The sequence below is a fragment of the Protopterus annectens genome, chromosome 9.part0 (genome assembly GCF_019279795.1).
Source record: "Protopterus annectens isolate FY-2018-M chromosome 9.part0, PAN1.0, whole genome shotgun sequence".
In the NCBI taxonomy this organism is placed as follows: Eukaryota; Metazoa; Chordata; order Ceratodontiformes; family Protopteridae; genus Protopterus; species Protopterus annectens.
The window spans coordinates 1,361,157,383-1,361,181,088 of record NC_056743.1 but is presented as its reverse complement, the minus strand read 5'-3'; the positions used below and the strand labels follow the sequence as shown (position 1 = coordinate 1,361,181,088).

Sequence of the window (23,706 nt, the reverse complement as noted above, 5' to 3'; positions counted from 1 at the left end):
GCAATGCTGAGGTGCATTTGTCTCTATGCATTGTTTATTTATGAATATACTTCATGGTCTACATCACATTGGAGATTTCAGCTACATGACTTTCAAAGAACTATTACTGCCCCAGAGTTATATACATTAGTCTATAGAGTTTTGTAAAGGATGAACACATGGAGCTGTCATACTGTTTAATATTCCGACAAAATGTTATAATCTCAAACATGAAACTAAAGACCACTCTAGCCAGCTGAAAGTAATTTATGGTAAACAATGCATGGCATGAAGAAACATTTTTCATTTATTAAAATGCCTTCTTTTTCCAGATTATGGGCCCATAAGCCCTGTTTGCAAATATGTCTCAGCAACATACTGTAAATGAAATTTCCTATTTACTAAATTGCAGCTCTTTGCATAGAATTCCATTACATTTGGTCTGTAATCCTAAAAGTCTGTATATGTAAACCTGAGCTATATTGCTTTATTTAATACCAAATCCCAAAATATCAAAACAGTAAAGATTCTATGTCACCTCCTATAAGAGTAAGTCCAAGACGTGTTGAAACAAGAAAGTCTTTGTTTTTCTGTGGCTGATGTTTCACTGTACTGGGACTCACTGTATCACACATATTAACTGAAGCTTGTGGTTTGTTGGAGTTCTATTGACTGAGGTCTGTGGTTCATGAGATGTATAGAAGAGAGAGACAAGGTTTTTTTTTTCTTTTGTTTTTTTTCTATTCTCTCTTCTTTGAGCTTGTGTGACCCCGGAGTCTAGGTGTATCTAACTTGACTGCTCACTGTCCCCCAAAACTGCATGTCAACGAAACAACAAACGGCTGAATTCCTTTTCCAGGGAAAGGAACCGGTAGACCACCATGCAGATGACACACAATGTAAAGACATGGAGCCCACCAAAGTGAGGGGCTTCACCCCCCACACCCCCTACTTAAATATGCCAACTCCGAGATTGCACTACACTGGGCACATGTTAACCATGGTGGTCCAGTGGTTCCCTTCCCTGAGAAAGGAATTCATCAGATTGTTGTTTCATTAAAATGCAGTTTTGGTGGATGAAGATCGGGTAAGTTAGATTTGATGGATCGTACTTTCGTTGATTGAAAGTAGATTCATATAGATATATATATATATATATATATATAGATATATATATATATATATATATATATGTATAAGGGGTGTGGGGAGTAGTCCTCATATGGGGCTGTGAGGAGGCTTATGTCCTGCAGTAAAGAATTATTTCTTGCTTTGGGCAATCTTGGGGAGTGTCACTGTTTTGACTGGATGTCTTCTCAATTATTCAAACATTTTAGTTTTGATTAATAGTGTGTTGACTGTAATGGCATACAGTTAATTATAGTACAGCCTATGCAAACACATAGACATTGTGTTGTTGGTATTCCTATCTCGTTTATATGGTGAGGGACAAAAATGTGTGCAAACAGGTTGACTTGATGCTAGACTGAAGGCTATAGCATCACATATCATAGCAAGTCCGACATTCACCCTCTCTGGTACTAGAACCAATGCAGACTACAATCATGAGTAAGAGAAAAGGTGTCCAACTGTGACTAAACCAGAGCCAGTACACATTTATGAATATATGTGGATAAAGTGAACTTAAATTCCACTAATATTAAGTGTAAAGTTGCCCAAAGAAGGATTATCTTACTGTACTACTGAAGCTGAGTGGTATAATAAAGTGTGCCCTTATTTGTAAACGTTTACGTCACATGTGTGACTTTGCTTATTCAGTCTAATTTTATAAGTAAACTTAAAAAAACAAGCATTTCAACTTATTGGTATAATAATAGAGTCCTATATTGTACAATATATTCCCTGAATGAATGTGATCAGGTTGAGTTTACCCAAGTATACATGTTTGATAATGTAATTTCATCTACCGTTGGACATGAGGAAGAAACAACCCTTTTAACCTTCCAAAAAATTAAAGGAACACCTCTTTGCTCAAAATAAGAGCAAATGTTTCAGGGATTCTGGCTGATTATGGGTGGGATTTCAAAACGTCTTAAACCATATTACACCAAAGTCTTTGACATAATTAAAGGGACAATGTAAGAAACAGTATTCATGTGTGATATGCAAATGAACAGTAATAATGATAAGGCAGGTTTTGTTCAGTCAATTCAGTATATGTTGGCTTTCCCTACATTAAAATTTTAGACAAATGCTCACAAGTGGAAATTCCAAAAAAAATTCTACTATCATACTCCAAAGTTTTTGAGTAACTAAACGGGCAATGTAACAAAACAGTGTTCAGGTCTGATCTGCACATGAACTATAATATTGACAAGACAGTTTTTTTTCCAGTGTACTGATGTACTGATATCATGTATGATGACTTTGGTTACATTTTGTTTATATGAACACATGCACACACAATATACAATGTTCAACCAGAATTCCAACATTCACAAGCATTGATGTTGCAGGTATGTCCAAACTATCACAGGTAGTGAGAGTACCATACAGGATGGTCATGTCTGGAAATACACAGATGGTACATGTTAGTATGCAGTAATCTGAGCAGTATGAGCACCTGTGTGTACGGTATTAAACAGCGTACTGTATAAAGCGATCTGTAACAGCAAGTCAGTAGTGATGCATACATTCTACTAATATGATGGATTTTGGAATGTGAATGACACAGTCAGTTACCATATCTAAACATAATCAGCTGCTATATTACCCCTTATCACACACACTATTATCACTGACATTGTCAAGCTGGTACAGTGTACTTATATGAGTAGAGAGCTGGTAAAAAATCATTCATAAATGTTGTTGACATAATTCCCAAGTACTCATGCATGCATGTTGCATTCTTGTAGTACAGATTATATCATTGCATATAGTATACATTTGCTTCACAATACATTGATAACAGAAGGACAAACTGTTACCAGTTAACTGGTATGTAAGTAAATTAAGCACTATCTCTTTAAGACATAGTAGCATGTAATATAGGAAGTATGGAGGCCATGAAGTTACGACGTAATGTTTTTTGGCTGAAGATTTACTACTGCAGGCTGAGAGAAAGAAATTGGAATTTTCTTCATTATAATGTATGTTTCCACTGTGGAGCGAACTGTTTACTTTGTGATATATTTGCTCAGTAGGTGTAGAAATGTTTATCTGTAGTGCAGCCGCAGTGTATGGTATAGTATAGTTACCATTTCTTCAGTGTACTGCAAACTTGGAGTTGATATATTTAATTAGTAGGAGGTGTGGGGGGTGCAGGGGGACTTGACCCCCTGCTTAAATCTAGACAACTGACGAATGCAGTGTTTTGTTTTCTTGGTTTGTTTTGATTTGGTGGAGGGTTGGTTAGTTGTTTTAATATGTTGTTTTCGATATTGTAAGTGTCGATCTTTTCAACTCTCAGGATATTGGCTTTTCAGTATTGTCATCTTGACATTATGCAATTTGGTGTTTTTGTATTTTGTAATTTGAAAGTAGATCCGAGCAAGCACATACATGTCCAATGACTGCTATAGCATTATAATATGCTTGAGGTAGCAGTGTATCTCCTATCCTGTTGTTCTTTTCTCTTTTGTGTGTGGCGTTTGCTACTGAACATGCATATCTGTTACAGCTTGGTGTTACAGGAACTTTCTGTCGTCATACTATTGTTGTAATATCACTGATATACTAATTATAGTAAAACAGATGGAGTCCTTAATTGTCAGGGTCATTATTGCCTGTGTCTCTTTCTGCCCTTTTAACTCAGGTTATTTTGGCAAGCACTTAAAAGTTAAGCTGTTGCAATTTATACATCAACTTGGACCTCTAATATTTCCCTACATTAATACAAAAGTGCAGTAGAGATATATTCAACTATAGTTTTCATATTATCCATTATTTCTTGTCAGATATATGCATTATACATGATCTATTAACATAGCTGTATTCTAATGTGTAGTTAGAGTATACTTTGAGCTAACTATGTTTTAGTACAGTATATTATGCACAAGCACAATGTTGCCACCACAAATTAAATGACATGAATATTGCATATAATCAAATTATGACAATATGGTTAACAAAAATGCATGGTTTATTTAATCTACAAACATCCATGTAGGATGTTTGTTATAGGATAGCCTGCAGTCGTGTGAATTTTAGATGTGATTACATATCATTGTACCAAGAAAGGTACTATTTCCAAAATAAGATGGCTAGGACAGAACAGGCAGAGAATGGCTGCCACCTTATTTCCCTTTAAAGCTCATGTCACATGTTCCAAGTACACTTAAACATACAGATCGCTAGCCAACAACAACAGCAATAATATATGTGTGGCAGACGAACACACCAGGTATCACAGAATCTGTCCAAAAGGAGCTTCACTGCTTCCACAATAGTCATATAATTATTGTTTATCTATTTTATTTGTCTTTGTTGACTGGGAAAGTCTGAGTGGATAAAGCCCTTTTTCAGTGGAAACCCATGGAGAATAGCTCCAGCAGATACATTTAGGGCACTCATGAAGAAATTGATTTACAAAGATATATTACATAGATAGATCTTAAGACATCTAAATACAAACATGTAATTGTTCTGTAATGACACTATACAAATAGAAGACAGGTCTATTTCTTTTGTGGTGACATCATACATGATATTAAATTCCAAATATAAAGCATTTAGTATGCAACTAGTTTACGTACAATATATGTGAGAAGAAGAAGTGAGATATGATTTATAGCACATGGGTAATAAGGGTTACAGTATAAATGTTAGGAATAAATAAAATTAGGTAAAGCATGTGAAACAGTAGTCAATAAGTAGATAATAGTTAAATCCAGAAGATGAGAGAGGCACCAGATAGCTGATGAGTCAGGGAAGTGGGAGTATATACTACAAATAAAACAAGTATTTTCACTATTCATTGTACATGTGACTGCACTATATAATTGTACATTTGCAAAAGGTATACTATAATTATAGTTGTATATCCCTGAGCTGGGAATGCATAGTGCTCACTTTGATAACTGAAATTATAAGAGCATTATTGTATCTATGTGATTGTTATGATGTTTACCTCACAGACACAAGGTACAGGGTTTGATTCTCAGCTTTGAGAGAAATTATCTGGCTTTAAAATGGCCTGCAAGGGATCTAGTGTAGTACTTACTATAATATCTCTCTTACATTTTGGCGGAGTGGTCAGCATAATGGTTAATGTCATTATTTCTAAGTTACAAGGTACAGGGTTTAATTCTGACCTCTGGTTAATAGCTAGGTTTGTAATGATCTGCAAACTTACAGCCTAGTGTTTACCTACACATCTATAAAGATATCTCTGGATACTATACAAATTAATAATGGTGACATCCCTAAATTGTATACCAATAAAAACAGATATTACCTCTAAGTCTCACTGTTTGATTGAATCTTGTATGCATTTCTGTATAGTATTATATAGTGTAATATAGTATAATATAATATAACATAATAGAATATAATATATCTATATGTATATATCTTTATCTATATATCTATATCTATCTATATATATGCATATATATATATATATATATATATATATATATATATATATATATATATATATATGTATCTATATATATATATATATATATATATATATATTTATATATATATACATACACATGTGTGCATGTTTAGATATATAATGTCCAGAGATTCTTCAGTTTTGTGGATATGAACTTTTTATTGTAAAGTATGCCAGTCTGTACCAGGCTGTTAATCTTTTTTTTTCTTTACAAACTGGTTCCCGTATTGTACCACAAGGTGTGTTGCAAACTTTCTAAGTAAATCTAATTACCTTGCTATACCTTTCAGCCTTGATACATGCCTCCTAACTTTTAAAATCTCTAATATGTTTTGCCGCTTTTCAAAGCAGATTAATTGCTACTAAGAGATAATTTGAAAAAATGCATACTCCCCAAACAAACCAGCTCCTGATCCTACCATTGTGTCAGCATTCTCCACAGACTTCTACTGACTACTTAATAAATGTATTGGTGAGGATGTTTACATCTGACATGAGCATTGTGAGAATCTCTGAAGTAGCCGTATATCATGAAAGTAACATACAGAATCAAAGGAGCTACAAGTCCAAGTACCCTTAAGGTTTTGCCATCACCCTCCCTGGTGAATAATTTTACTATTTATTCCTGGGGGTATCTATAAAGTCAAGAAAACATTAGGCATGATTAATATTTGTGGTGTAAGTCTTTCAAGTAATACTTTATAATTAAAATCAACTCTCATAAAAGTATTGCATTTTATAGCCAACTCTGCTAGCACATTTAGAATTTTTTTAATGATTATCATGGAAGGTGTCATGATTTGGAATTCATTACATTCTATTTGAGTGTCATTGGGAATCTGTTCTGAAATAATAGGGTTCCTAAAAATACTGATCCTCTCCTGCAGCTACCCATAGGTCTGAAAATGGGAACCATGGTACAGAGAGAGTGCTGTCTTTGCATTAAAACAGCCTGTCTGTTAATACACAGTATGGGCTTCTTAAAGTTGCAGGAGGGCCATGAGGATCAGGAAATTTATTATTTAGACTTCTGGCATTCAGTACAACATTGATGCAGTCAGGAATGGGATCTAGTTAGATGCTTTTTGCCTCTTTAACATATCCAGAAGATGGACTTTCCCAAAAAAGGCAATATGGGAGCAGCACACCATTTGCCCAGTGTATGGAAGCCATACTATTAAAGATGCACATACACCTTTGCAAAGCAAGTAGACCTGTCAGTCATTTCATCTCAAGCAACATATAGCATCTCACGAACCTCCAACCTAAATGATACCAGATACTTAGCCAGTTATTAAAATTAATTGTCTTTTCTTTTAATTTGGACATCATTCAGGGAAATTATAAAATTCTGCTCAGGACCAGAGTCTTGCCTGCATTGACCACATGATTGGCAGGCTGTAACTTGTCTTTCTGCATGTTCTTCTGGGTTGAATGTCTTAATCATTCATACCCACATGGGTCATTCCAAAGTCATAGTTGGTTTGAAGGATATTATTAATAACATCACAGATCATGGCAGAAGAAAGAAAAATAACTGTCATCCTTTTTTATACAGACAGTTGAGAATGGAAAATGGTTGCCTAACAACAGGGACATTTCATTTCTACTTGCAGACTTAGTGGAAGTAGACATCATGATTTCCTGTTAAGAAGTGACTTTATATTGTGTTTGCTGGATAAGAGTGATGTTTTGATACAGGTTTGAAACCAAAGCTGCCTTGTTGTGACTCTAGTACGCTTAGAGAGTGATTTCCTAACAACCTCAGCATATGTATGATACGTGCAGAGAGGACAACTCTTGAGTGAAGCTTGCCAATTATTTCTGTAGGTGAGAGCGTGGCCTCCAGGTTGTGTTATTATACTTCACCAAATTTCACCATGTCAATCTAGAAGTTAGTTATTGTTAGCATCGAGCAGTGGGCATACTGCTAAGTAATACCAGGTGCTAAACAGATGGCTACTAATGGGATAAAAGCTGGGTCAGCTTTCATGATGGCCAGATAAGTTGAGCAGGTAAAGGCTACAACAGCTGTCAAAGGGACATTTAGTTGCACAGGGAAACAAAAATACCATCATCAGGAGGCAAGGCAATAGCAGGCTTGTGAATAATTTGACTAGCACGGTAGAACTTACAGTATCACCACAGGATGCCACTGTGAGAGATGAAGCAGGAGTGATTTGGTCCATGACGATGTGCATCATTATTGACACAACTTGTATCCCTAAATCAAAATCAGCTGCTTACAACCAAATTAAATAATACTCAGAAGATTGCGACTTCACTTTATATGTGCCTAAATTGTGGAATTCTATCTCTAAACATTTATGATAAGAACAATCCCCAAAATCATTTCTAGCAAAGAATGATTTAAAATCCTCTTGGAAATTCTTATGTATAAAATACTAAACTAAAACTTACTTGATTACTTTAAACTATACAAAGCATCTCACTTACATCATACAGATCAATTCAACTCTTACATTCCTAAAAATGTCTTTATATTCTTTCATTCCTTTATTATTTTTAATTCCACATTTTTGTGTGGGTTTCCTCCAGGTTCATAGGTTCATAGATTAGTACTAGGCTAACTGCCCTTGCGAGCCATTTTAAGCCTAGCCAATTATCCCTTGTGAGACTCAAACCCTGTACCCTGTGTTTGTAAGGCAAACACCTTAACCATTAGGTGATCCAGTTTTCTCCCACATTTCAAAGACATGCAGTAGGGAGATTGGACACTCTAAGGTGGCCATAGGTGTGAGTGTGTGTGCAAGTATGCGGTATGGATGAACGACCATGGCAGGTCTAGCCACCTGGTGGTGTAAACCTTGACTCTAGATGATTGTCACTGTTAAAGTGACCCCGACCCCACATGATAAAAATGGTAAAAAGAGGATGCGGATGGATGGATGGATGGATGGATGGATTTGTATACAGTACTGGTATAGAGCAATTAACTCTTTGTTTTAAACAATACACGTTGTGATGTCACACCACTAGCCCAGTAATCAAGGAACCTTAATCCTCACCACTAGCACCAGAGGGGATGTATATTGATAGGATGACAAGGTACACACACAGTATTTCAAGATGAAGCCCCCTGAATCAAATGCAGTTTGCCTTAAGGGTACACAGAGACCACAGTCAGTCCAGGGTTGATTTCTCCCGATCCCCAGTAAGGCTCCCAACTGGCACAGCTGCAGAGTTGAGATCTCAGCTGAGTGGCAAGCCAAGATGTTTAGCACCCTGTCTGTCTAACCAGTGCTTCATGTCCCTGCCCAAGTAGCTGACACACAGACACTCTGAGGTTTGATTTATACACACACACACACACACACACACACACACACACACACACACACACACACACACACACAGACACCTGGGAAAGGCTGGCACAGGTTTACTAGCTATGCCCCTTTCTGCCCATACTATAAGGTAGTTATTACTGCCACCAGCCAACTCTTTATCAGCTACTTTAAGGCCGTTTTCAAAGGTGTCCAAACTTACTGCGTAATGTTACTATCAGTACAAATGGTATTTTAACCAAGAGCAAGGCTATGTCACCATATAAATATACAAGTACTCTCAGAACATAAATATGTCTCACAAATATCAGCCACAATGAAAAGTTTAAATATATTTAATAGTAAATAACAAAAAAACAAGAAAATACTCCGTGTATAATCACAGTAACATCAGAGTACAGAATAACAGGAAATATTTAAAACGACATTGCAGGACAGTCTCATACAAATAAAGAAAACATCTAACTATACTTCAGTATATTCCTTACTGAAACTAGGAGAATTATTATACCCTAGTTAACTTACTTACAGAGCAAGCAAGGCAGATGTGGTGAATGGTTCTTCCAGTTGATGTTGTCAGGTCAAAGAAAAATACAGAATACTCAGTCTCTCTCAGAGAGTTCTTAAATTAATATCTCAAATATTGCTGCTGGGATAGCTTGCAGGATGACATCACTTCTTGTCATCTGACTTTATCCCACGTAAAACCCCCATTGATGCAGCTCATAGCATTTAGCAACTACCTGTGAAAATACATAGACAAGGCTTTTCTTAGATCTAAGGCAGATCCTGGAAGTCATAAAACAATAAACACTTCCAGGACAATACAAAAACATGTCTAGTTCTAGACATTGTGTCAGTTACTGCACTGAATCTGAAAGACAGCATCCTTTTATTATGTGTCTATAAAGTAATTTAATTTCAGCTATTTTTCTGAAGTTAACCTCTTGTGTTTCAGTTTCCGTTATTAAAATATGTACATCTAAACAGTTACAATAGTGCAGGTACATTTCTGTTCTATACTAGTATAGCATGCTGTGGTTACATTTTAGCTCAGTACTTTACAAAATATCACTTCAGTACACGTCTGTACCAGCAGTTCGATATATACATAACATTCAGTTATAATACAGTTGTAAAACAGGCATCTTACATGAAGCATGTTGACATTCACAAATGACACATAACCATTTATAAAATTCCAGACAGCTGTGCTGGCAGTATCTCTCTTTGTCACATTTCTATATAAATCATGTTGATATTCACAAATGACATATAATTATTTACAAAATTCCAGCTATCTGGGCTGGCAGTATCTCCTTTCATGGCACATGTAACATTTTATTGAACTTGATGTTAACAAGTGATTCAAAGTGTTATATTAAATGTCTGTGTGCTTGATGTAACAGGCATCTCTCTACTTGTTATGTGTACTGAAACATACATATACATAGGTTTTATATATACATATGCAACATATTGTATACATTTTCAAGTAAGATATGTATAATGTCTGATCTTGCATGACTATCTGCATTTATATTTGAAGATTTACTCCCTGGACCTCTAGTGTTAAAAGAGGCTTTTAAGCTCATTTGCAGTATCCCATTCAACAAATGGGAATACATAAATTAAGACTTTTCTAAATATTTCCTGTCAATAAAGAAAACTTTTTTTGAGATCGGCTCTATCTGTTATAAAAAAACAAGACAGTATATGTGGTTCCCCAAACATCTTCTCTAACTGCTCAGCATAATGCATCAGTGGGTAGAATTTTCCACCCCTGCCAAGGATATTTAGCTGATCTGAAGTTATGATGGAGTCTGGCAAATTTGGAGCAGTGCCTAGGACATCAGGTACATCATTATTGGCAACCTGACTGCAACAGACTCCTTGTAGAAATGTACATTGAGTGATGTGGAAAGACAATGGAAGGAGGTGAACCATCAGCTTTTCTCAAAGTTCCAAGCTCCCAGCATTGCAGCTCCAAGAGATGGAGGCTGAAGGTTGTGTGGACAAGTTATTGGTCTCATAGAATCCCCCTATGGCTGGACCTGCTAATCTTATGGATTCCCCATCTAAACCCAAATTGAAGAAGGTGTACTCCCCTTTGAGCCTATTCAACAGAGCAAAACTAAGAAAGAACTTGCAAAAGCATGACAAAGAAAGGAATACCCACAACATCCCACAGGTGACTGTCTTCCTCTTTGTAAGTTTATGCTGCTGAACAAAATTATGTTCCCACTCCATTAAAACAAGTTTCATTCAGAATTTTAACTGAGGTAGAGGAACTTTTGACTATGGGCTCAGATTTTTTTAATATTTATGAACTGTGCTTTCATTGTTGTTTTAATTAATTTTACTTGCTCTTAATGATTGTATTTAATTGTATTCCACTGTTCTAAAGGAGGGTCAAATTTAATTGTTTTGGAGAATTTGGAAATAACTGCTATACTTTTACACTTTCACTCATTTTTTGGCTGTATTAAAGTTCTTGATGGCAGTTTCTTTCCCAGCGCCTACTTTGAATGTTACGTCTTGGCTCCAAAGCTTTAAGTTATTTTCTCAAAAATGCAAATCTGATATTTTATTATTGCAGGAAGTCAAGGTAATCCATATAGGAGGTGTATTAATTCCTTTTTAAGGGAATTTAATCAGGGTGAGCTTGGCAAGTTCCTTGAAATGAGGGGTTGCTTATTTCATTTTACCTTGTTGGGACAATGAAATAATTAACCATTTCAAAGATGCGTATAGGCATTTGCCTAGAAATTATGCTTTGAGCAAGCTGAATAATTCTTAGTAATGTGTATGAACCTAACAGTGATAAGCTGTTTTTTTGCCTCTTTTTGGAACTTAGTGTCATTTATACTGGTTTCAGAACAATTATTACTTGGGGAGGGGGTTATAATACAGTTACTTTCCCTATGATGTACATGACACAGAGTATAGCATGTTGTTATGTTCCTGTGAATAGCTGAGATTATTTGATCTCTGAAGAGTGATGGACCATGATGAACATTGGTCCTCTATTATAACTATGGATGGCTATTCCAGTATGAATTTGTACTTCCAGGTAGCTGACAGATGAACTCTGGCAAAATTAGAAAGCATCAACCTGTTGGTATGTTCTTTATTGCATCACTTAGGTGTTCCTATAAAGTTTTTACTGAAACTTGTCCCCAAAAGAACCACAGGTAGATGGATCCTTTCATTTTTGAGGATGAATATTCAGGGACATTTCTATGTGAATCCCGTGCAGTATGCATCAGTGATAATCCTTTAGGGTAAATGCCTATCTTCACCTGGTGGGAAAGCTACAAGTTGCGCATGGAGTCAGTGGCAGCATCAACAAAAGTGATTTATTTAAAGAAGACTAATAGGTTCGTAGGTGTGTACTAGGCTAATGGCCCTGGAGCCTTTGCAAGCTAGTCCATAGGGTTACCCTAGCATCATGCCACCCGACCTTAGTTCCCAGTGTCCCTGTCGAGTAGAGCCACTGGAGTGATCCCCGGGGGAATTTTCTATTTCCCATCCACACATCAAGATTTCGCTCCATTTGACATGTATGGGAAGTCTATTCCATAGCACGGGCAGTCTCTGGGTTATGAACCTGTCCCTCCAGTTTGTTCTGTTGATTGTGGTAATGAGGTTGAGGTCTCCTGAGCATGTAGTGTGGAGGGATTGGGATTTCATTAGATGTAGCATTTCTAACAGAGCTGGGTCAGACATGGCTTTGTAAGTCAAGCAGAGATTGCCTCTAAGTAGGCGATATGAGACAGAGAATAGTTGGAGTTTTTTGAGTCTGTCCATATAGAAGTGTTTAAGGCCTACAATCCTCTTTGTGAGGTACTTTTGCAGCCTCTCCAGTTGTTGCAGGTGTCTAGTGAGGTACATGCCAAATGGGGCATTGTACTCAATGATTGGCCTAATGAGGGAAGAGTAAAGAGAGACAATGTCCTCTTTCTTCCTGGATGCAAAACCCTTAGTAATGAGATGTGCCACATAGAAGGATTTACTGACCACAGTGGCAATGTGGTGGTCAAAAGAGAGTTTGCTGTCAACCTGTGTTCCCAGATCTCTTATGACAACTACTGTGTTCAGTGGACTACCATCAATGTGGTAATTCATGGGAACTGGGTTTTTCCCAAAAGGGATGCCGACACATTTTTTGACATTGAGCTTAAGCCCATGGTTCTGGCACCAGTTGTGGGTCTCAGTGAGGCTTTCTGTAGGATAGGATAGGAAAGGCCGCAGAAATACCTCACAAAGAGGATTACCGGCCTCAAACAGATACCCTTCGCAGACCGTCTCAAAAAACTCCAGCTTTACTCCGTTGCATATTGCCTACTCAGAGACGATCTCTGCCTAACATACAAAGCTATGTCAAACCCAGAGCTGTTGGACATGCTCCACTTAAAGAAATCCCAATCCCTCTGAGCTACACGATCTAGGGACCTAAACATTGTCACCACAAAAAACAGAACCTGCTAGAGGGATAGATAGCTGTCCCAGAGACTTCCCATACTCTGGAATAAACTACCTATCTATATCAAACAAAGCTCCTCATTAGCACTCTTCAAGAAAAATCTTGATGATTGGATGGGAAATAGGAAATTCACCCCAGGGATACCTCTGGGGCTCTGCTCGACAGGAGCACAAGAAAATAATTTTCTTGGGTAGCGAAAGCCAGGATACTTTTTTGGCTAGACTTATATAGGCCCTAGGGCTAATAGCATAGTACCTACCTATGAACCTATGTCAACATCACTTGGGGAGTTGATTATGGCTCCCAACTTGCAATCGTCTGCAAACTTTGTCAGCCAGAGTCCATTCGTGTTGGTTTGGACTTCAGAGAAGTAGATACCAAACAGGAGAGTACCCAGGACCGAACCGTGTGGGACTCCACTTGTGACTAGTCGGCAGTCTGACTTGCAGTCAGCTACTTTCACACTGTGAATTCTATCTGTGAGCCAGTTTGCAACCCACCTAGTGATATAGGGGTTGATGCCTAGCTTAGTGAGTTTTTTTATGACTCCTGAGTGGGGAATGGTATCAAAGGCCTTGGCCAGATCAAGGTAAGCTGTATGAACCATCTTGCCTTTATCCACAGCTCTGGTGACTGACTCAAAGAAGTTGACCAGGTTAAGTAAGCATGATCTACCCTTCACAAAACCAAACTGTGTGGGATCCAGAGTTTGGAGATTCCCTATATCCTTGTTTATTAGGTCCATGATGATGCACTCCATAGCTTTGCGTATCAGACTTGTCAGGCTAATGGGGCAATAGTTCCTAGGGTCTGTAGTTGCTCCTCCTTTGTGGAGAGGGATGACTGTAGCAGTGTGCCATTCGGTAGGGACAAAACCTGAGGTGAGGCTGTGACTGAACAGAGCACACATGTGAGGTGCCAGTTCACTCTGTAGTTCATGTAGAACACACCCAGGGATATTGTTGGGTCCCATAGAAGCTGTATTCTTGGCCTTTGACAGTGCTGTTTTATCCTGTGCATCAGTAATACTGGGTGCCTGGCAATCTACTGGTATTGTGATTGGTCCTTGGGGGGGGTAAAGCTGGCACTGAATCTGTCTGCCAGTATATTGGCAATATCTGTTGGCTTGGTATAGGAGGTGCCATTCTGCAACAGCTCTGAGCAAATCTGGGTATTGCCATGGAGATTCTTTACATAACTATAGAAGGCCTTGTGGTTGTCTTTACTATCTGCTGCAATTCTGTTTTCATAGCTAGCTTTAGAGGATTTGATAAGGGATCTCAACTTTTTGTTGAGGCTGATAAGGGAGTTTTTCCAGTCTTGGGCCTTCACCTTATTTTGCATCAGTTTCCTCCTTCCGTTGTAGAGTTTGTTTATGGCAGGGGACCACAAGATTGGCTTCCTTTTTTTGGAGGAGAGTATCTTCGTTCTATTGGGTATGGTGAGATCCATGCATTTGCGTACGTGTTCGTACAGGGCATTAGTGTATGATTTGGCAGTCATGCAGCAGTTCTCCATTTGCATGGGTGCTGTAAAGTTAGCCACCTCTGTTTTTAGGAGCCCAAAGTTAGCTTTGGGGAAGTTTTTCATGGTGGTTACCTTTGGATTTCCAAGTTGATTAATTTGTGGTTGGATCTAACCAGGGAGGATTTGACTATTGGTATAGAGCAACAGTTGCCCATGTTAGTAATGACCAGATCAAGGATGTTTCTACCTCTAGTGGCGGTAAGAACAAGCTGGTCCAGGGCATTGGAATTAATGAATTCCAGGAAACATTGGGCAAGTGTATCGATACATGAGTAGTTTTCCCAGTTAATGGAGGGGTAGTTGAAGTCACCCAGTATAAGAGTATTTTGCTGGACCCTAATATTCTCCTGGGTGCTTAGGAATGTGGAGTGTGAGTCTTGGGTCATGGTTGGGGGCCTATAGCAGGCTACGACCTGAATCGCTGTCTTACCCAATGTTAGCTGCACCTGACGTATCTCTGATGCGTTATGTTGAGCTACCAGCCTGGAGGTGTGTGCATCCTTTATGAATATGAAAACACCACTGCCTTTGGAGCTTCAGTCCAAGTTCTGGGGCTGAAAAGTGTGAAATGAGTTATAGCCTGGTAGTGCAGGGGTGCTTTCTGCTGCCTTGAACCAAGTCTCTGTTACAGCATAAATGTCGATGTCCTCCATTTTAAGAAATGTTTTGAGTGAGCACATTTTGAGATTAAGACTTCTAGCGTTCAGCAGCATGACCCTCAGATTGCATTTGTTTGTAGCTGTTATGGTGGTGATTTGGTCTTTGGAACACCACATAAAAAAGGCACTATAGGTTCATAGGTTCATAGGTTCATACTAGGCTATCTGCCCTAGGGCATTTATAAGCCTAGCCAGAATGTGTTTGGCTTTCGCCACCCATTTTAAATTTATTTTGCTATGCCCTTTTTCGAGGTTAGTATACTGTGCCTCTGTCTAACAGTGACACAGAAGTGATACCCGGGGTAAACCTACGATCTCCCATCCACTCATCAAGATTCCTCTTGAAGAGAGTCAATGAGGGACTCTGCCTAACCTGGACTGGGATTTTATTCCAGAGTGAAGGGAGCCTCTGGGTTATGAATCTGTCCCTCCAGCATGTCCTATTTATTTCAGTGCTGAGGTTCAAGTCTCTTGAGCGCGTAGCTTGATGGGATTTGGATTTTCTGAGGTGCAGCATGTCCATTAATTCCGGGTTGGACATGGCTTTATATGTCAGGCACAGATCGCCTCTGAACAGGCAGTATGCCACTGAGTAGAGCTGGAGTTTCTTTAACCAGGCAGCATATGGCATCTGTTTGAGCCCTTTGATCCTCTTGGTGAGGTACTTTTGGGGTCTTTCCAGTTGCTGCAGGTGTCTGGTAAGGTACATCCCAAAAGGGGCATTGTACTCAATTATGGGCCTGATGAGGGATGAGTAAAGAGGCACGATGACGTCCCCTGATCTAGATGTGAATCCCTTCATGATTAGGTGGGCTATATAAAATGTTTTTCTAACCACTTTGGCCACGTGGTTGTCAAATGAGAGATTGCTATCAACTTGGGTCCCCAGGTCCCTAATTATGTCTTCTGTACTTAATGGATTACCACCTATGTGGTAATTTGTGGGCACTTTGTTTTTGCCAAAGGGGATGACTGTACACTTTTTGACATTTAGTTTGAGGCCATGGCTCTGGCACCAGTTGTCTGTTTCTATGAGGCCCTTTTGGAGGATGCTTGTGTTGGCTGGAAAGTCGATTATGGCGCCCAGTTTGCAGTCATCTGCGAACTTGGTCAGCCACAGTCCTTCCATGTTGGCCTGTACCTCCGAGAAATATATACCGAACAAGAGAGGTCCCAGGACTGAGCCTTGTGGGACACCACTTGTAACTGGTTTGGAGTCTGACATGGCTCTAGCAATTCTAACCATGTGGGTTCTGTCCTTGAGCCAATTTGCAATCCATCTAGTGACATAGGGGTTTATATTTAAGCTGGTGAGCTTATCTATAATGCCCGAGTGGGGTATTGTATCAAAGGCTTTTGCGAGGTCCAGGTAGGCTGTGTGGACCACCTTCCCCTTGTCAATGGCCTTGGTGACTGTTTCAAAGAAATCATCCAGGTTTAAGAGGCAGGATCTGCCCTTAACAAAGCCGAACTGGGTAGGATCCAGTGTTTGTAGGTCCCCAATATCTTTATTTATGAGGTCCATGATGATCCTTTCCATAGCTTTGCAGACCAAGCTAGTCAGGCTTATGGGGCGATAGTTTCCAGGATCTGTTGAGGCACCACCTTTATGGAGAGGGACCACTGTTGCTGTACGCCACTCTTTGGGCACATATCCTGTAGTAAGGCTGAGATTGAACAGTAGTTTTATGTTTGGGTTTAGCTCTTCTTGGAGTTCATGTAGGATGCAGCCCAGGACACCGTCTGGTCCCATTGATGCTGTGTTTTTGCTTTGAAGAGGGCGGCTCTTTCCTGAGCATCTGAGATGTCAGGGGGGCCGCACTCTGCTGAGATAGATATTTGCCCTTTTGGTGGGGAGGGAGAAGTTTGCGCTGAACCTGTCAGCTAGGATGTTGGCAATGTCTGTGGGTTCGGTGTATTTTTTGTCATTTTGGACTAATTCTGAGCATATCTGGGAATTACCACCCAGGTTCCTAACATAACTAAAGAAAGCCTTGTGATTATCCTTAGTGTCCTGTGCAATTTTTCTCTCGAAGCTGGCCTTAGACAATTTTATCTGTGCCCGTAGTTTTTTGCTAATACTGATCAGTGATGCCTTCCCTTTTGGGATTTTGCTCTATCATTTAGTAGCTTCCTCCTTCTATTGTATAGTTTGTTTATGGCTGGGGTCCACCAGACAGGACGTCTGCCTTTGGAGGATTGGGTCTTGGTTTTATTTGGGATTGCATGATCCATGCATTCCTGAAGGTGTTCATAGAATGCGTTTATAAAGGATTCTGCGGTCTGGGCCGTATTTTCCACAGGCCCGGGGGCTTTGAAGGATTCCACCTCAGTTTTGAGGAGTGTGAAATTTGCTTTAGAGAAGTTTTTCACTGTGGTTTTCTGGGCAGGGGGTGGGATCGGGATGTGAATATCCAGTGAGATTAGTTTATGGTCATATCTTACCAGTGAGGGATACACTTCTGGTCTGGAGCATAGTGTCCCCATGTTGGTGATGATCAGGTCCAGTATGTTTTCCCCTCTTGTGGGAGTGGTAACAAGTTGTTCCATAGCATTTGAATTTATAAATTCTAGGAACCTTTGGGCTAGGGTGTTGGAGCTAGAGTAATGCTCCCAGTCTATGTTTGGGTAGTTGAAGTCGCCCAATATAATGGTGTTTGGAGAGACCTTCATATTTTCCAGTGTTCTCAGGAAGGACGAGTGGGGTTCCTGGGTTTGGGAGGGTGGTCTGTAGCAGGCTATAAACTGGAAGGCAGTTTTACCCACTGTTAGTTGCACATGGATAGTCTCTGATGCTTCGTGCTTTGCCACCAACCTGGAGGTGTGGGTATCTTTGATGAATATCGATACTCCCTCCTTTGTGGTTCGGTCCAAGTTTTGGGGCGAAAAGCATGGTATGAGGTATAACCTGGTAGTGCTGGGGTGCTCTCGGGAGCCCTGAACCAGGTTTCTGTTACTGCACAGATATCGATGTTCTCCATGCTAAGGAGAGTTTGAGTGCGTGCATCTTGAGGTTTAGACTTCTGGCGTTGAGTAGCATTACTCTTAGTTTCTTATCCCTTGTGATACCTATGGAGGTGGATTTGTCTTTTGAGCCTTGCCTAAAAAGGCACTATGGGGTAGCAAGAGCCTTTGCCAATATCCCAAAGCCCAGGGGTGACAGGTGCAAGCCATCCCTAGCGAAGCATCGTGGCTTGTCGAGCATATCATCCCAAGCTGACAGGCATTGGATCCCCTTTGAATGACACCAGTACTTAAGCCAATTGTTGAAATTGATCATCTTGTCTTCATATTGTGGCATCATTCTTGGTGAGGGTAAGATGCTACTCAAGGTCAGGGTCATACCGGCCTGGGCTACATGCTCAGAGAGCTCCTTTATGTCTCTTTTCATGTAGTCCAGGGAGGTACGTCTCAGGTCATTCACACCAGCATGGACAATGACTGAGTCATATTTGTACTTGCCTTGGAGTGACCTGAGTGCTTGTGTTATGTGGCGGATCCTAGCGCCCGACAGGCTGCTCACCGTGACCCTCTCCTTGTTCAGCCTGGTGAGCGGGATGTCAGTGTGCCTGACGATAGAGTCACCTATTACAAGTGTATCAGGTGTGTTGTTTAGTCTTAAGGGCTGTGACTGTTCGGCACACTGGCTTTGTGAGATATGTGTTGCACGTATTTTGTTTTGGGGTAGCGACTGCTTGGGTGTCTGCTTTGGAGGTCTCTGCTGCTTGACAGATCTTTATTTAGAGCCTCGAATATGTTTTTGTGTGATTATGTGTTTGGTTTGCTGTCGTGGTAGGTCTATGTGAGACTGGAATTGTAGTGAGTGTGGTTTCCTTCTCCTCCTGACTGGTTATGCCAGTACTGAGTTGAGAGAGCTTAGCCTCCAGTTTGGCTATATGGTTGCATCTCTCACATGTGTTGGAATTTGTTGGGAGGAGGAGAGGGTTGTCTGTGTACATGAGGCAGTTGTAACATTGCCTCAAGATTCCCAGATTCACCAGCTGGACCGGAGAGAAGATTGACAACTCACCTTTGGACATGCTAGAATAATATTGGGAATTCCTTAATAATTGAAAACCAGGGCCAGTGGGGAGTGAGGGTGTAGTGCTTTTAATTTTTAGTGCTGACTTATATAATTGCTTTAGTGAGCAAGTGCCGGGTAACTTAAGTGCAATGTGTTACAGGTAACACATTGCATAAGGGTGGAAAGAGTCTATATATTAACTTATAAGTAACTTAAGTGCAATGTGTTACAGGTAACACATTGCATAGGGGTGGAAAGAGCCTTGGCCAGTATCTGGAAGCCCAGGGGTGACATATGCAGGCCTTCTCTGACCAAGCATTGAGGTCTGTCAATCATGTCATCCCAGGCAGACAGATACTGGATCCCCTTAGAATGACACCAGAAACTTAGCCAGTTGTTGAAATCAGTCATTTTCTGCTTGTACTGTGGTATCATTCTGGGTGATGGTACAAGGCTGCTCAGGGCTAGGGTCATACCTACCTGGACTACATAATCCAAGAGCTCCTCCATGTCTCTTTTCATGGAGTCCAGGGAGCTGAGTCTTGGGTCATTCACACCCACATATACAATGACAGAGTCATATTTGTGCCTGTTGTTGAGGGACCTGAGTGCGTTCGTTATGTGATGGATCCTGGCACCTCACAGGCAGCTGACTGTTACTTTCTCCTTTTTCACTCTAGTGAGTGGGACATCAGTGTGCCTCACTATTGAGTCACCTATGACTAGTGTGTTGGGCATACTGTTTTGCCTTAGGGGCTTTGGTTGAGTGGCACACTGTTTTGGAGAGTTATGTGTCTCGTGATTAGTGTTGTGTTGTGGTAGTCGAGTGTATTTCTGCCTTGGAAGCCTCTGCTGTTTGGGTAGATTTTTTATTGAGAGCCTCTACGAAGGTAGGTGTGTGGTTTGTGTTTTTTTGTGAAGTTAGTGCTGGTGTGTGTGTGTGTTCTGGAGGGCTATGTGTTCCATGTGGGTGTGGTGCAAGTGTTGACCTTTTCCTCTTGACCAGCTATTCCGGTCTTGGCTGGAGAGTGCATGGTTTCAAATTTGGATATATAAATGCATCTCTCGCAAGTCTGAGTGTTGGGAGGTAAGAGTAGAGGATTGGCAGTGTACATGAGGCAGTTGCTACATTGCCTCAGGATGCCCAAGCTCACCAGGTTAATAGGAGAAAGCACAGGGAACTGATCTTTAGACATGCCTGGAGGGGTGGGCATTAATAATACGTACTGGAGCTGTTTCCTTGTAAAACATTTAGTGCTGGTAGAACTTTTGTGTGCTACAATATTTCTGCAAGAAGTTTGGTAAAGTGCTAGACTAATAAGCTAGTAAAATACAGGAAAGGAGAGAACTATCAGATCTAAGGGGAAAATTGAAGTACAGACTTTTTGGCACTGCTGAGAACAGCCCTGGATACAGCAAATCTGTACCTAGACTACACTAGTTCAACATTTTTTTTTTTTGTAGAAAGTGAAGAGAGAATTCAATATTCAGACGCTAAAGGGGTGGGCCTTTGCTAAGTTCTCACTATAAATAGTAGAATGAGCTGATGTAATGTGACTGGGGGAGGAGTGTCCAGTATCACTTTATACCAGAGGTGGGCAACTCAAAGCCACCAAGACTTAAAACCACCACAAGAACTGGGAGGGTGGGTGGAAAAAAACAGTTGTACAGATTACAGAGAGATTAAATCAAAAGTGCAGAAGTTAATTGAGAATAAACACTATAGTTACCAAATACCACAGAAGGCAGTAGGTCAGTCTCTCTGCAGCTTAGAACAGCTTCAGCAAACAGGTATGTCTGACTTAAAACACTGGCTATTAAAGGTAGAGAAAGAGAAACCTATCCAATCAACAATACAGTTTTGCAGCCTCAGGAATGCCCCTGGCTAGATTAAACTGGTCCTCTTCACTCTCTCTCACTGAGAAACAGATAGGCCTCTAGACAAAAGATTTCACTGCAAACTGAGGATAACAGCAACAGAAATTCAGCTCTATCACACAACAAATAGGACAGTAAAACCCCAGTTATACAAATTACAGAGATATTAAATCAAAAGTGCAGACCGCTCTTGTTTGGCATCTACTTCTCTGAAGTACAGGACAAAACACTAAGGGACTGTTACTAACAAAGTTTGCAGATGACAGCAAACTGGGAGCCATTATTGAATCCCCAAATGATGTGGATATTCTACAAAAGGGCCTTACAGAAACAGATACTTGGTGCCAGAGCCATGGGCTCAAGCTTAATGCCAAGAAATGTATAGTTATCCCCTTTGGGAAAAACCATGTATCCATGAATTATCACATAGGTGGCAGTACACTAAACACCAAAAGTGTGATGAAAAACTTAGGGACACAGTTGGACAGTGGTCTCACCTTCGATAACCACATCCTCACAACAGTCAGGAAATCCTTCTATGTGGCACACCTCATCACTAAGGGCTTTTCATCCAGAAAAAAGGAGGTCATTGTCCCACTGTACTCATCCCTCATTAGACCCATTATAGAGTACGACACCCCATTTGGTATGTACCTCACAAGACATCTGCAACAGCTGGAAAGGCCACAGAAATATCTCACTAAAAGAATCACAGGTCTAAAGCAGATGTTCTATGCTGACCGACTAAAAAAACACCAGCTATACTCTGTGGCATATCGTCTTCTCAGAGGCGATCTCTGCTTAACATACAAGGCCATGTCAAACCCTGAGCTGTTGGACATGCTCCACTTAAAGAAATCCCAAGCCACACACTCCAGGGATCTAAACCTTGTCATCAAAATGAACAAAACATGCTGGAGAGATAGGTTCCTGACCCAGAGACTCCCCATACTCTGGAATAGACTGCCCATACATGTCAAGCAGATCGCCTCCTTAGCCCTCTTCAAAAGAAACCTTGATGATTGGATAGGAGATAGGAAATTCACCCCAGGGATCATGTCAGTCACCCTGCTAGTCAGGGGTCAAGGGAGGTAAATATTTGGGAAGAAGTATCTAGGGAATTGTTATGGCTAGGCTTGCATAGGCCCTAGGGCCGATAGCCTAGTACCAGCCTCTGAACCTATGAGAAGTTAAGTGAGAATAAACACTTATCTTTTCCCAATATCACAGTAGGCAGTAGGTCAGTCTCTCTGCAGCTTAGAACAGCTTCAGCAAACAGGTATATCTGACTTAAAACACTGGCTATTAAAGGTAGAGGAAGAGAAACCTATCAAATCAACAATACAGTTTTGCAGGAATGCCCCTGGCTAGATTAAACCGGTCGTGTTCACTCTCTGTCACTGAGAAACAAATAGGCCTCTAGACAAAAGATTTCATTGCAAACTGAGGATAACAGCAACATAAATTCAGCTCTGTCACACAACAAAAAGGACTGGGGAATTAAAGGCAACAAGTGAGGCAAATTATGCTCAGTGTATGGCTGCCAAGTTTCATAACAAGGAGTTATTGCAAAATTATGCTAGATCCAAAGTCTTCCTTGCATTAGCTGTGAAAGATAGGGATAATCTACACTTAGCCGAGTCTGTAGACTGCACTGCCTAACACCTATAGCTCTCAAAATTTATGGGCAAATAGATTAGCTATATCTGAATCCTTTATGCAGATAAGTTACATTAGAAATTATAAAATAATTGCATTCCTGATGCAATCAACTGTTTTCAAGATTATTACTACATTCTGTACGACTCTGGATAAATCTGATCTACTTCACTATCAGGATGCAGGAGACTCATTGCAAAAAGTAGGACTACCAAATCTAGCTAATTTCAGGTTATAGAATTTAACCACACCTGTAAAGGGAAACAAAGTTTTGAACAGCGTTTATTCCACTCCTTATGGGAAAGTCCCCAGGCATGATTTTTTTTAAAGCTTTCTTTTATAATACCCTTCGGCTTGAGATAAAGGTCACCCTGGCTATTTATTCAACTGTTTCAAGCATGTGAAGCCACTTGTTGCCTAAACCAGGGAAAGGCTTGCAAAAAGTGGAAACTCTGGCCCTATATTTCCTACTTAATCCAGAAGCCAGACTTTACGCAAGGATTTTCACTTCAAGAATGGGATTGTACTTTTCAAAAATAATCCACAACTCTCAGGTTGGTTTTATCAAGGGACTAGGTAAAACCATGTTAGGACCTTAAACTTTT

The 23,706-nt window shown here is 40.1% G+C and overlaps 1 protein-coding gene across 1 annotated transcript in view; it reads left to right on the top strand.

The window, feature by feature from the left end:
* Window positions 1-23,706, top strand: part of LOC122812080 (gamma-aminobutyric acid type B receptor subunit 1-like) — a 4,315,174-nt gene that overhangs the window by 3,205,446 nt on the left and 1,086,022 nt on the right. The window lies entirely within an intron of this gene.